The sequence below is a fragment of the Saccopteryx leptura genome, chromosome 8 (genome assembly GCF_036850995.1).
Source record: "Saccopteryx leptura isolate mSacLep1 chromosome 8, mSacLep1_pri_phased_curated, whole genome shotgun sequence".
Classification (NCBI taxonomy): domain Eukaryota; kingdom Metazoa; phylum Chordata; class Mammalia; order Chiroptera; family Emballonuridae; genus Saccopteryx; species Saccopteryx leptura.
The window spans coordinates 8,638,990-8,653,752 of NC_089510.1; the positions used below are offsets into that span (position 1 = coordinate 8,638,990).

At 46.9% G+C, this 14,763-nt stretch overlaps 1 non-coding gene across 1 annotated transcript; it reads right to left on the reverse strand.

Moving 5' to 3' along the window:
- Window positions 1–4,822: 4,822 nt before the first annotated feature.
- LOC136380262 (small Cajal body-specific RNA 11) lies at window positions 4,823–4,963 on the reverse strand. The gene has a single exon (XR_010746930.1). It is a non-coding gene; the product is annotated as a small Cajal body-specific RNA 11 (non-coding RNA).
- Window positions 4,964–14,763: the final 9,800 nt, after the last annotated feature.

Below are 14,763 nucleotides of genomic sequence, written 5' to 3' on the forward strand. Positions count from 1 at the left end.
ATGTGCCTTGACTGGGGGGCTCCACTGAGTCAGTGACCCCTTGCTCAAGCTAGGGACCTTGGGCTCAAGCCGGCGACCTTGGGCTTCAAGCCAGCGACCTTTGGGCTCAAGCCAGTGACCACAGAGTCATGTCTATGATCTCATGTGTAAGCCAGTGACCCCACACTCAAGCTGGTGAGCCTGCGCTCAAGCCAGCGAGTGACCTTGGGGTTTCGAACCTGGGTCCTCAGCATCCCACACCAATACTCAATCCACTGCGCCATCCTCTGGTCAGGCCTTGAGGTGGTACATTTAAAACTCCACAGCTGCTACTATATAACAGGCACTTAAATTTGGATTCCCTTTCTAAATGAAAAGAAAATCTGAAATTTGTGGCAGAAGCACAAATTACATAGTTCCAACCACTTCTAGCTAAGAGGTTTTATGAAGACGCCCAACAATAATTTTTTTTAAAATTTCGAACTCACCAAGCATTTCCCTCCCTGCTTCTAAAACTGGAAACCCAGGAGGTAACGCGCATCCATCTGCGTGTCGCACCTTTCTGAACGTGAATTTACATAGACTCCACACCGGTCGGTCTGTGCAAGCGAGCCTGGCTCTGAGGCAGACAGACCCGCCTCCATGACAAGTGACTCCTGCTGACCTCACACTCACAAAGCTCTCACGAGAACCAGTGAGAAAGAAAAACAGTAGTCCGTTTAATTAAATTGTGCGAAAGTCTGAATTCGATCCATCCATGAATTAAGAACTAAGATCTTGAATATTGATTACTGTTCCCTGTATAAAAACTCCACAACCTGCTCCCAACGCTCTTTCTAATAGAGAATGATGTCCCCTACCCAGGCAGTTTTTATTTTATTTTTGTTTTTAAAGAGTTTACTTATTGATTTGAGAGAGAGAGAGAGAGCGAGAAAGGCAGGGGGAGGGAAGCAGGAAGCAGAGCTGCTTCTCCTACGTGCGTAGACTTGGTAAGTGGGGGCCTCGAACCAGCAACCTCACCGCTCCAGGTTGGCCCTTTCTCCCCCGCACCACCGCAGATCAGGCAGTTATTTTATTTCAAAACAAATGAAATAAGTCCAGGTCTAAACAACAACGACAACAGAATATATTGCTTTCCCACCTCCCTTCTTGCAACTCTGCTTCTGGCTTCTGGTACCTTTCTGGCTGTCTCTATCCCAACCACCCTGTCCTAGGTGGTCGCTCTCCTGCTGCTCACTGTGACTTTCCTGCTTTGGGCAGCACCCTGGGCTTCCAGTACCTTTCCGCTCTGCCTGGTCCTCTTCCTCCTGTGAGCTAACCCTACCCACAGGCGCTGCTCTGCCTGGGACCTCACTCTGAGCCGAGCGAACCCGGGCATCTGTTTTCGCCTGCCTAGAAGTTACACAAAGCATTCTGTATGGAGACCTGAGTTAACTAATATCCTGATTCTAATCTGTTGGGATGATTCGGTGGCCCGTATAGAGTTTGCACCCCAACCCAGCTCTGAATGAAGGGCTCAATAAACTTCTGACTCCACGCTGCTCTGCGTGGAAAGGTAAGGAGGTTACTGCAGTAACCAGCTAAGGAGGAAGACCTGGGTAGCCAGATGAGATTCGGGATTGAGGATTAGAGCAGTTACCTGCTAGCCTGATTGTACCATAAGATAATTTGGGGAGCATTTAAATAATATTGAAGTCCTTGCCCTGTTCCACCTGATTTAATTGATCTGGTATGGGCCTTCAGAAGGGTGGGGGGTTTGGGGTTTTTTTTTGTTTGTTTGTTTAATTGAAAACACAGAATTTCCACAACCATTTTTAAGCATATAAGTGCAGTACTGTTGTGAAACAGATCTCCAGGACCTTTTATCTTGCACAGAATCTGAACCATATACTGGTTAAACAACTCCTCCTGCCCCTCTCCCCAGACCCCGGTGGCTACCTTACCACTTTCTGTCCCTACGAATCTACTTTAGGTATTTTGTTTAAATGGAGTCATACCGTATTTGTCTCCTGTGTCTGGCCTATTTCATTTAGCACACTGTCCTCAAAGTTCAGCCACGTTTTTGCATGTGCCAGTATTAGTTTGAGGCTAAGTAATATTTCGTTGTACGTATATACCACATTTTGTGTATCCATTCATCCTGTGATGAGCATTTGGGCTGCTTCCACTTCTTGGCTATTGTGAACAGTGCTGCTGTGAACATGGGTGTGCAAACATTCTTCACACCCTGCCTTGGATTGTTCTGGATGCGTACCCAGCAGTGGGATTGCTGCATCACATGATAGTTCTATTTTTACTATATTAAGGAACTGCCACACTGTTTCCACAGCAGCTGCACCATTGTGCATTCTCATCAACAAGAGGGTTTCCAAATTCTCCAAGAGGGCAAGTCAACACTTGCTATTTCCTGTTGTTTGTTTTATAATAACCATCCTAATGGGTGTGAGAAATGATGGTGGTCTCCCATTGTGACTTTGATTTGAATTTCCCTCATGGCTAGTGATATTTAGCATCTTTTCATATGTCTGTTGGCCATTGATGTATCATGTTTGAAGAAATATCTATTCAAGTCCTTTAGCCATTTTAAAATCATTTCTATTTGATTTTGTGGTTGTTGAGTTGTAGGAGTTCCTTATATATTCTGGATATTAACCCCTTGTCAGATATATGATTTGCAAATATTTTCTTCCATTCCATAGATTGCTTTTTCATCCTGATGATGGTGTCCTTTGATGCAGAAGTGTTATGTTTGAAGTATTCATATCTCCCTTTGTCTACTTTTGCTTTCCTTGTTTGTGCTTTTGATGTCATAGCCCAGAAGGCAACACCAAATCCATTGTCATTAAGGTTTCTTTTTCCTTATATTTCCTTCTAGGAATTTTATTGTTTCAGTTCTTACATTTAGGTCTTCAATTCATTTGGGGTTGATTTTTGTGTATGGTATAAGATAAGGGTCCAACTTGATTTATTCATTTTGCATATGGACGTCCAATTTTCCCAGCACTGTTTGTTGAAGAGACTTTCCTTTCTCCATTGAGTGGTCTTGGTGCCTTTGCCAAAGATAATATAATATAATATAATATAATATAATATAATATAATATAATATAATATAATATAATATAATCACTAATCTATGTCTGTCTGCCTGCTAATTTCACACTGGATCATTGCAGTTTCGTAATAGCTTTCAGATCAGGAAGTGTGAGTCTTCTAAATTTGGCTTATTTGGTTTGTGCAGAATTGTTTTGGCTATTTGGAATCCCTTGAGATTCCATATACATTTTAAGATGAATTTTTCTATTTCTGAAAAAAAAGTGCTATGGGGTTTTGATAAGAATTACATTAAATCTGTAAATCATTTTGAGTCATATGGACAGCTTCATGATAATAAGTCTTTTCCTTCATGTACACAGACAGGATGTTTGTCCATTTATCTGGGACCCGTCAGAGGTTGCATGTCCCCTGGCCACAGGAATTTCTTCAGTGCTAGTCACGTTGCCCTTTCAGAGCCAATGAGACGGAAGAAAACTTTTCCTCAGATTTCTGAAGGAAAAAGCAAGCGCTATTCCCATGTGATTTGAACCTGAAGGGATGTAGAGACTGAAGCTGTTGTCACCATCGAGACAGGAAACCTGGGAGGGATGTCAACACATTTACAGGCTGAGACAAGAGACGAGTGATCCTGAGCCTGGGTGGCTTCCTTCCAGCCTGACACCGGCACAACGTCTGAGCTATGCAGGGATGTGAACCCAAACAATCCCCTCTATGCCTAAACCATTTCTTAGTTGGCATTTCTGTCATTTGCACCCAAGAGCCTCATAGATTTAGAAAATAATACAACTTTTCAAAGAGTGGGTGACCAAGCAGCCAGACTCAGGCCAGCAGTCCGGGCACGAGCTCTTAGTAACCGCAGTGCTGCCCTTGGGCAGAGCCTCATTCCTGGGGGAGGCCAGTCTGCAACTCAAAAGGCTGGCCCTGCTCGCCGACCTTGCAAGAACTGCTGCAGCCTCCGAGCCCGTGGCTGAGAGATCCTTGGCAGGTTCCTCTCCGTTCCCTCCCCCTCTATCCCTTAGGCTTCCTGCACGAGTTCTCTTCTTCCCGTCAACACTGCTCTCAGGGAAAGATCTAATTAATTCGCTCACTCTGAGATTTGCGTGACTCACATGTTCCCACTTGTTAGAATATCTACATTTCAAAAGGGGACCAAGTTATCCAAATAATGAATACAATTTCTAGTGATGGAATTTTTTAGACACACGAGAGCAGTCATTTAAATAAAATGTTCAGTTGCCTTGGTTCACTGCACCGTCTTTGAAATCTAACTCACTGCAGACACGTGAATCTGTCTCCGCCCACCCAGCTCTGTATTGGTCATAGAACACAGTGACACAGTAGTGCTTTGTTAACAATTATAAAATGTAGCAACTCACAGTCTCTTTTCCTTCTACACAGAAAAGAGCCAACTGACTTCAGAAACATCGAACAAACAAAACCTCATCACCATTACCTGTATTTATCGCACACTTATTGTATGTTCCAGACGCTAGGCTTTGTTGTAAGAACTTGACATTACCCGATCTAATCCTCACCCACACTCTAGGAAGAAACCACACTATAAATGTCATTGCGGCTGAGGAAATGAAGGTGCAGAGAAGATAAGTGATCTGTTCAAAGTGGCACCGGCTACTAAGCTGAAGAAAACTTTAAAGAAGAAGAAAACATTGGAGGCTCCAGGGTGAGACTGGCCTCCAGGGCTCCTCCCAGGCCCCAGAAGTCACAGCTTGGTATCTAATGAAACCAGAAACTGAGAAATTACTATCTCATTTTTTTCTTTTTCCTAAGTTGTCCTCTCATGCCTGGAAGAGCCAGCCCTGTACTCAGGATGGTCCTCATAACCTGAGAGCGAGACTGCTGTGTGTCCCTCCCGACTCCTCAGTTAACTGAAATTACTATTATAAAATCACAGAAGGTGGGTGTGTCCAATGTGCCATTCAAATGAGAGAGGCCCTGGCCAGGTAGTTCAGATGGTTAGAGCGCCGTCCCCGTATGCCAACATTGCGGGTTTGATCCCCAGTCAGGGCACACACAAGAATCAACCAATGAGCGTGACCAGGAGGTGGTGCAGAGGACAGAGCGTCGGACTGGGATGCAGAGGACCCAGGTTCAAAACCCCGAGGTTGCCTGCTTGAGTGTGGGCTCATCCGGCTTGAGCCACTGCTTGAGTTACTGGATTGAGCGTGGGATCATAGACATGACCCCACGGTCACTGGCTTCAGCCCAAAGGTTGCTGGCTTGAAGCCCAAGGTCGCTGGCTTGAGCAAGGGGCCACTCACTCTGCTGTAGCTCCCTGGGCAAGGCACATATGAGAAAGCAATCAACGAACAACTAAGATGCTGCAATGAAGAATTGATGCTTCTCATCTGTCTCCCTTCCTGTCTGTCTGTCCCTATCTGTCCCTCTCTCTGTCTCTATCAAAAAAAAATCAATCAATGAATGCATAAATAAGTGGAACAATAAATCAATGCTTCTGTCTCTCTCTTTCCCTTCTTCTCTCTTTCTCCCTTCCTCTCTCTCTCTCTCTCTCTCTCTCTCTCTCTCTAAAAAATGTCTCCATGGGAGGGGGATAGGGAAAGTGCAGGACCTTTCCAAGGAAGGCCAAGCAGGGAGGAGCGATCGGCAGAGTCCGTGAGACCAGCTGTGCGCAGGCGTCTGGGAAGCTGTAGGGGCCTGTTGCCGGCGGTCAGGGCGGGGAGGTGGACAGACAGGGTCCTGGGGATTTCTTATGCCAGGTTGAGGAATAATTCTTTGGGTGGGTGGGTGCGGGAATGGTGATGGGTGTTGTTGCTCAGATTTGCAATTGGAAACAAATAAAAATCTGTCCAAGTCTTTCGGGAAGTGTTAGAGCTGGGTGGGTGATGCCCAGGGGCCTGCAAGCAGCGAACCGGTCTGGTCCGAAGTGGGGAGCCTCTCAGGAGCCAGGGCGCAGGCCCGGGGCTGCCGGGGCCGGGCTACGAGGCCATGGCCTTAATCAGACAGAGCTCACGAGGCGGCAGGGTGAGTGAGGCGTAAACTCACAGGCTGGGTCACAGATCATGTGCGGGGAGTGAACGAGAAACTCAGGCCGGTCTGCCTCCCCGGCGTCTGAGCTGGGAGGCCGAGTGGGCGGTAGGGTTCCCTGCTTCTCTTCCACCATGCCTGCGGGCTGCCAACGAGGGACAAACACGACTCCCCTATCCATGTCCGTCCCCTCCCCCCGTGCCATCCCCAAGGCACGGCCCCTGAGAATGTCTTCCTGTATTCCTTCAGATGTCTTCCTCAGTTAACTTTTCAAACACAAAGAAAGAGCACTTCTGCGCAAAGACGTATTGCCAAATCCCTGACGTTTCTGCAGAGAGCGTTTGCGGGCAACCGCGCGCAGCACAGTGTTGGGTGAGCCTTTGGGAGGGGAGGCACATCCCTGGGGGTTCATCCTGGGCTATGTCGCAGACTTCGCCCTTGCCACCGCAGTCACTGGCAGGACCCAGAAGTGGCAGTACCAGGTGCAGAAGGAACCCGGCAGTCATGAAATTAATCAACCTGGTCAACGGACAGTTCTCCTACGATAAGGGTAAGCTCACCTCCAAAGTTAAATATAAAATATACAGTGTGTCCGTAAAGTCATGGTGCACTTTTGACCGGTCACAGGAAAGCAACAAAAGACGATAGAAATGTGAAATCTGCACCAAATAAAAGGAAAACTCTCCCAGTTTCATACCTATTCAGTGCAGTTCGATGTGGGCTCATGCATAGATTTTTTAGGGCTCCTTAGGTAGCTATGCCGTATAGCCTCTACAGACTCATCATTGACTGATGGCCTACCAGAACGGGGTTTCTCCACCAAACTGCCAGTTTCCTTCAACTGCTTATCCCACCGAGTAACGTTATTCCTATGTGGTGGCGCTTCGTTATAAACACGCCGATATTCACATTACACTTTGGTCACGGATTCAAATTTAGCGAGCCACAGAACACACTGAACTTTCCTCTGTACTGTCCACATCTCGACGGGCATGGCCGTGGGCTGCTCCGCTGTATACATGGTGTTACGTCATCATCTGCGCATGTGCACATGCTGCCACATCATCCTACAGAAACTGGGAGGGTTTTCCTTTTATTTGGTGCAGATTTCACATTTCTATCATCTTTTGTTGCTTTCCTGTGACCAGTCAAAAGTGCACCATGACTTTATGGACACACTGTATATTCCCTTTGGCATTCAATGCTCTGGACATGCCAACAGGCTTGTTTGCGCGTACATTGGCTTTTAATTGGAAAATTAGCAATGGCAGCTTTTCTTTCTCCTGTGACCTGAGTGGCATTATTTCTACACATTAAAAATAAGGCCAGTGTCATGAGAAGGTGGAGAGATGACTTTGATGGCACATGAAACTCCTGTTGAATGGGGTTTTGTGCTCTTTCCCACACATAGTACATAAAAGTCACTCTCGTTTTCAGAGGAAAACCAAAGTCTACCACTTTTATGCAGCTAAAGGAAATCACTTTGCACGCACTACGTTGTACATGTTTCTATAGGGGACTCATGGGTTGGGAGCTGCCATCAAAGACTAAAATGGAATAAAATAGCCCCATTTAAGAACTCTAAATCATTCTAGAGTTATGTTTCAGAGAGCACCTGTATCCAAGATACATTAGAATAGCAACTACATGTACTAGGATACCAGGCAAGAAAAAATGTAAGTCTTAAATTTGTCAAAAATTTAAGTCTTGCCCTGTCAGTTGGCTCAGTGGTAGAACATCAGCCTGGAATGTGGAAGTCCCGGGTTCGATTACCAGTCAGGGCACACAGGAGAAGCACCCATCTGCTTCTCCACCCCCCCCCCTCCTTCCTCTCTGTCTCTCTCTTCCCCTCCAGCAGCTAAGGCTCCATTGGAGCAAAGTTGGCCCGGGCGCTGAGGACGGCTACATGGCCTCCACCTCAGGCGCTAGAATGGCTCCTGGCTGTGCCACTTCTTCCAAAACATATTAAATGTATATATATATATATATATATAGTGGAGCAGGTTTAGGAAGAAGTATTTCTTGAGTTATATAATAGTATCTATAACTCCGTTAGACCAAATATTGAATTGATTAAAATATCCTATGTTTCTATTCTAAGAAGTTAATCCACGTTTAACTTCTTGCATGAGAAAATATCTGGAGATCTATATGCTGAGTGGTGGCATTTCAATACAGTTCAGTTGTTCTTTTCTTTCTTTTAGGTATAATTTACATGTAGCAGAATTCTCCCTTCTTAGGTATGCAGTTCTAACAATTTCGATAAGGGTAACCCCACCACGATCATCACCCCACCGGGCTCCCTCCTGCCCTTTCATAATCAATACTTCTCTCACAATCATTGGCATAATTTGTGTCCCAACAGTTTGCCTTTGCCACATGTCACGGAAATGAAATGACGCAGCAGGTTTGGGCTTTTCTCACCTGACAAACATTTGCGATTCGCCCGTTCTGGCGCTCACGGCCGTGGTCTGTTCCTCCATGGTCCTGAGAAGCCTCTCCTGGTGGAGATGGCCCACAGCCAGCTGGCCCATTCACAGCTGGTGGACATTTGGGTTGTTTCCACTTTAAGGCAATTATTACTAAAACCACGACACACACGTGTGTGCACAGGGGTTTATGTGGCCGGAAGCTTTCCTTTCCTTTCTCTTTGGTAAATGTCTGGAGTGGTATCACAGGGTCATCCTGAAAGTGTGTCTTTAATTTTTGAGGGAACTGCTGATCTGTGTCCCAAAGTGGCTGTGGCATCTCCAGTCCCCGTAAGACACGTGAGCACTCCAGCTGCTCCAATCCTCACCAGCACTGCGCATTACAGGTTTTTTAAAAACTGTCGTCATTTTAATAGTGGGTTGTGGTATTTCATTGTGACGTTATTTTAACTAATGATATTGAGCATCTTTTCAGGGGCTTATTCACCACCCATCTCTCTTCTTTGATGAAGTGTTTGTTAAAATATTTTGCCCATCTTTTTTTCTTGAGACATATGCTTTCTTGTTGATTTATATGTCATATATATATAGTATATATATACTATATATATTTTTATATATACTATATATTATATACTATTATATATTTATATATTTACTATATATATATTATATATATTTTCTCCCAGTCTGTGGTTCGCTTTTTCATTTTTTATAGTGCCTTTTAAAGAGTAGAAAATTTTTAATTTATCTGTTTTTTGTTTGTTTGTTTGCTTGTTTTTTTGTGACAGAGAGTCAGAGAGAGGGACAGATAGGGACAGAGAGACAGGAAGGGAGAGAGATGAGAAGCATCAATTCTTTGTTGTAGCACCTTAGTTATTCATTGATTGCTTTCTCATGTGTGTCTTGACCAGGGGCTACAGCTGAGCCAGTGACCCCTTGCTTAAGCCGGTGACCTTTGGGCTCAAGCCCTGGTGAGCTTTGCTCAAACCAGATGAGCCTGCGCTCAAGCCCCTGTGACCTGGGGGTTTCGAACCTGGGTCCTCCACGTCCCAGTCCGAGGCTCTATCCACCGCACCTCCGCCTGGTCAGGCCCATTTGTTTTTAATGTTACAATTTATACTCTTTTTCTCTAAGCGATCTTTACCTAATCCAAGGCCACAAAAACTTTTCTCCTAGAAGTTTGACATAATATACATTTCATTAATTTTTGAATCAGGCATGCTTTTTCTTTTTAAATACCTTTGTTAAAATCGTCTTTTTCATAAAAGGTAGTATGTTTCCTGTGTCGGGTACTATGAATAAGCCATCGGCTCGTGCACCCTTCATTCTGAGGGATGTGGAGGCGCGAAGGAAAGCTCAGTTCTCTCGCGGATCCCCGGTTCATTAAATCACACCCGTTCTCGGCAGTGCGTCTGGCTCAGCGCCCAGGCGTTGACACCATCGAAAGACCCAGCGTGCAATGTCTGATCTGGCCTGCTGGTGATTTTCAACACATGGCAAGTCGAAGAGTTGTGTCTCCCAAGTAGGGTGATTCCATCGGCTGCTCCCAGTTCAGCTTGGGTCCCCAGCACTCACAACCTCTTTACCCATCTGTGGCAGTTCATCCTGGGAAGAGCCTTTCAAGCTAAGGCATGTACGGCCCTCTATGTTGCTTGGTCTACAATTTACCTTTATTATTTTTTCAGATAAGTACTATGCACAGAGAATACGCTCAGAGAAATCGGAAAGTTAATAAAGATCTTAACATTCATTTCCATCTGAGTTTCCCGGCAAGGGACTCTTAACCTAGAAATTGTGCCTGGCATTACCCATGTGTAATGACACTGTCTTGGCAACAGGCTTTAAATGTCTGGCTGTACCACCGCACTGCTCCAGGGACTGGCCTATGTTTCACCATCCCAGGAATTGTTTTTCTCAGGTGCCCGAATAGGCACTTCAGTCAGGATCTCATGGATGGACAAAATGTTTATTTTTGCTAATAAACTGGAGGAGGGGGAGAAGGAGGTTTGGTAGAAGGAACACTGTTTGAGAGACTAATGTATGTGTGACCTACCCTAAGTTTGGCCAGAAAGAATCAAATCTGAGTAGGGGCCCACACTGCTAATCGCAATTACAGTCAGAGACATCATGTCTGCGGCAGCGAAGAGGAGGAAGGGAGCCCGGGTTCGGGAGAGGGTGTACAGAGAGCCTGAGCTGCGGAGAGGGCCCAGAGGCGAAGCCGAGACCCTGAGCATCCCACCGACCAGACCTGTCATCAGGTCCTGCTCACCGCCAGAGGCCCATCCCCGGGCGGTGGCCAGCACGTGGCCCACAGTCCACCCGTGACAGGGTCGCCTGTCCGTGCTCCCAAACTCAGCTCGGCCCTCCTCACCCCCCCCCCCCCCCAGTCCCTCTCCAGGAATTCAACCGCAGGAAGTCCAGCCGCCCAAGACGCTGCGGCACCTCTGGGATCAGAGACGGGGGCCCTGGCCGCCGACCGGGGTAGTGACAGCGTGGAAAGGAAGGGCCCGTCCCCGATCCGGGAGGGACCAGGCAAGGCCAGCCTGAGCGCAAGCTCTGCGCAAGGGCAGCAGCGTTCCACACAGACGCCCCGAGCACACCCGTGCTCACGTGGGGCCCACGGCGGCCGCCACCCGTCCCGCACTCCAGTGACATCGCGGTCAGTTTCACCTGGTGCGCTGCGCCCAGAGCAGTGCCGTGGAAAGAGCTGGAACTTGCGCTTCCCAGGAGTTTCCGTTAGAAACAAACAAATCGGTAAAAGGCTAAGAAAACTTTGAAAGCGTAGACCAACACGTGACTTCCAGGGAGGAAGTAAAAAAAAAAAAAAAAAAAAAGGAGCTATCAGCGTGGCAGCCGCGGGGACAAGTCAGGCCGTCTCTGTGGGAGAAGACCGCTTCCAGTCGCGCCTCCTGCAGGCCTGCGGCCAGGGCTTTGCCACGTGTCCTGGCGCCACGGCTATACACTCGGGACAAATACGGATTGATCTATTCTTAATCAAAGCCGGCTAGAAAGGAGGGCGCACACGGTACAAATGTGGCTGCCACCGAGTTTGTGTCCGTGGATATGAAAGAAATTTCTCAGAGGAAGAGTTGAGGGCTGGATCCACACACCAAACGTGTATGTTACATTGTCAAAGTGCTGGTTACAGTCATGACACAAGGTTGGCCGCTGTAGGCTCATGGCTCAGCTCCTTGTGGTGTCACAGGAGCGCCCACCAACCCCCACACTCCCAGCAGTGGTGACATTTTTTTTTTTAGAGAGTCAGAGAGAGGGATAGACAGACAGGAACGGAGAGAGATGAGAAGCATCAATCATTAATTTTTCATTGTGTTACCTTAGTTCATTGATTGCTTTCTCATATGTGCCTTGACCCGTGGGCCTTCAGCAGGCGGAGTAAACCCTTGCTCAATCAAGCCAGCGACCTGGGGTCTCGAACCTGGGTCCTTTGCATCCCAGTTCAACGCTCTATCCACTGTGCCATCGCCTGGTCAGGCCCCAGTGACATTTTTAAACCCAAAGACATCTTGTTGCTTTGGTCCCATTCTTATGGACTCGTAAGATAACCTTGACGCCTTACTTGGTCTCCTACTATGTTTTAGCCGTCTCTGTCCAGAGTCAGCGCTCAAATGGAGGTTTGATGGGAAGCTAAAATGTTGGATGACACAGAGCCTATGTTTCTAAGCAAGTCGCTGATAAAAATTAAAAAAAAAAAAAGTGTATAGGGGAATTAATCTAGAGACCTCTTCAGCTGGCATTGCTCCATAAGTCAACACTTCTTGTTTCTGGAGGTTTGACAAGCTATAAATCCACATAACTGTTCTATAATCCAGCTCTTCACGACAAGCACGTTTTAGGAGATGTGGTGATAGGCCCGAGCGATCCTCCTACCCTTCACAGAGGGGCAGGAGATCTCCTACGCGCCCCGGGGTGTCTGAGAAGAAATACGTTGGTACACAGAGCGCGCTCAGAACAGAGCTGAGGCAGAGTACGTCCCCACGTGGGTTACATTTTTAATAATACCGCTACTGTTGTTCTGATGCACATCGTTGAGGAAACTGTCAGCATTTTAGGTGTCACACACCCACGCAAAGGAAAATGTGTACACAACAATAATAATTGGTAATGACAGCATCAAACCACTTGAATCAAAGTTGGCTGTCGCGACACATGCACCCCAGGTTATAGTGATGAGGAAAATTAGTATCAATTTCCCGAACTAGGAGAGGAATCTGGTCCTTCTGTCACTGTTAACGTAGCTGTCTCAAACAGTGCCTTCCCTCCTCCCATCTTTAGGTTAAAGATCCTCTTCCTCCTCCCTGTAATAGCTCAGACATTCTGCGGAGCTGAGCTTTACAGATCAACGTAGCCTCGGTAGAAGATGCCAACAAGAAACCCAGAAACATCAGAGGGTGTCACCCATCCTGTTTGACAGGCCACTAGTGGCTGTGTCCCTCCACTTCCGGCTCTCGCACTCTAGCTACCCTGATAAAGACGCCCAACGCTAGCATTTACTCTAAATATCCCCACAACTGTCGTCAACCCTGAAAATCCCTGCACTGAAATCGTTCGTCCTTCCTGGTCCAAAATCTGCTGTGGGTTCATCTGCATTCCAAGAGAACTTTGTTTTCTTTTCCTTCCCTTCCCTCCACCCTTTTAATCCTCTCCGCTCAAGCAATTAGCTCTACAAATAATAGCTGCAATCAAGATGGAGCACACGTGGTAATTTTCCCTCTAATAAATCAATCAGTTCTTCCTGTGGAGTGTGTTTTCCCCCCTTACAGTCATTAGAGAATTACAATGCTCCTTGAGGATCACAGCAACTTGAATTCGTCAAGAGATGTCAATCAAACATACCAGATTTTGCTTTAAAGATGAGAGAAAAAAAAGTGATAGATTCACAAAGGGCTCTTGTCTCAGAATAGGAAGCTTGATAAACCCTTGTTGAATCTCTCTTGGAGAGTTCTTAGAATGTCACGATCCCTTCGGAAGAGAATCAAAGTCAGGATTACCGAGGCCAAATCAGACAGAACCCAGATACTAAAAATGAATAATTGGAATAATCAACCACTAGTATCTCTAGCTAATGGGTTAATACAGCCAAGAAGAAAGGAGGAGAAATACTGCAGCAAAAGGGCCAATTTGAATTTCCCAACTGGCTAAGAAATTCTCTTAGGAGGGAAACACAAGGGTCACGTGGTCCATGCTGATCGCTGGGCCGCTCAGAGCGGACTTTGGGGCTGGAGATAACGGGTCCTCCAGAGCCGAGCTCCCTTCCAGGACAGAAGCTCAATTCTTACCTCTTACTCCACCCACGAGTCCAGCTGAGGAAACGGTTCCTCTGGTTAAAATGCTCTGAGAGTCACCTATGCAGCCAAGACCACCTTTTCATAAACGGAGCACAGTGACTGGAGTCAGAAAAGCTAAGGGACTCTTAATTTAGTGATGGACTTGGACGCAGAGCCCGGATCACCTTTTGTCCAAGTGTGCGCGCACCGTGCCAGGCTGTCTCCTCCACGGAGGGCGCACGTCAGGTTAGAGTTCCCGTGTCTTCAGATGGGGGCCTTTATTTGGTTTGTTTGTGTTTGCTTTTGTTTTTGCATTACTCTGAGGAAAAACCAGTGCAGCCCAGTTCGTGTGAGAAGAGGCATAAACTGGAAGCAAAGACGCATTGTACCCTTCCTCTGCAGTCTTTACAGCCGCCCTGGAGAATTCTATCATCCTCCAGAAGCCACCAGGGGCCCGGCGGAGGGGTGAGGGAGGAGGGAAAGGCCTCATTCTATGGCGTTATGTCACCAAATGCATTGCTATTAGGACGGAGGGAAGACTTCAGTAGCACACTTGGTGAAACTCGCTGACATTAATGACTCAAACTCCCAGAGAGACGGCAAGAAAGATGGTGTCATCACTGTCACTCAAGACATTTAAGATGGAATTTCAAAAGAAGGCTGTCAGGCGTGGTGACTGCCAGGTTCTGTTCTATCCCTCCCGGCGGGCGGATCACACACGCTTCTCTGCAGCCTGTGGGCGGTGAATAGGGAAGTTTGAGAAGAAGATGCTCAGAGAGGAGGGAGGTGGGCGTAGGACCCGAGGGGGGGCTGTCTCACCTCCGGGAGACATCACCGGTGACATTCACATGGTGACTGAGGATAAGTCTAGGATCCAGGGCCTGGTCTTTAATGTGGGGTATGCTGAAACCCAAGCCTTATGAGGACATTTCAGCAAGACCACGCTCTTGGTGCTGAACAACATTCAGGAGAGTGTGAGCTCTAAATGACAGAGCAAGTTCATGGGTT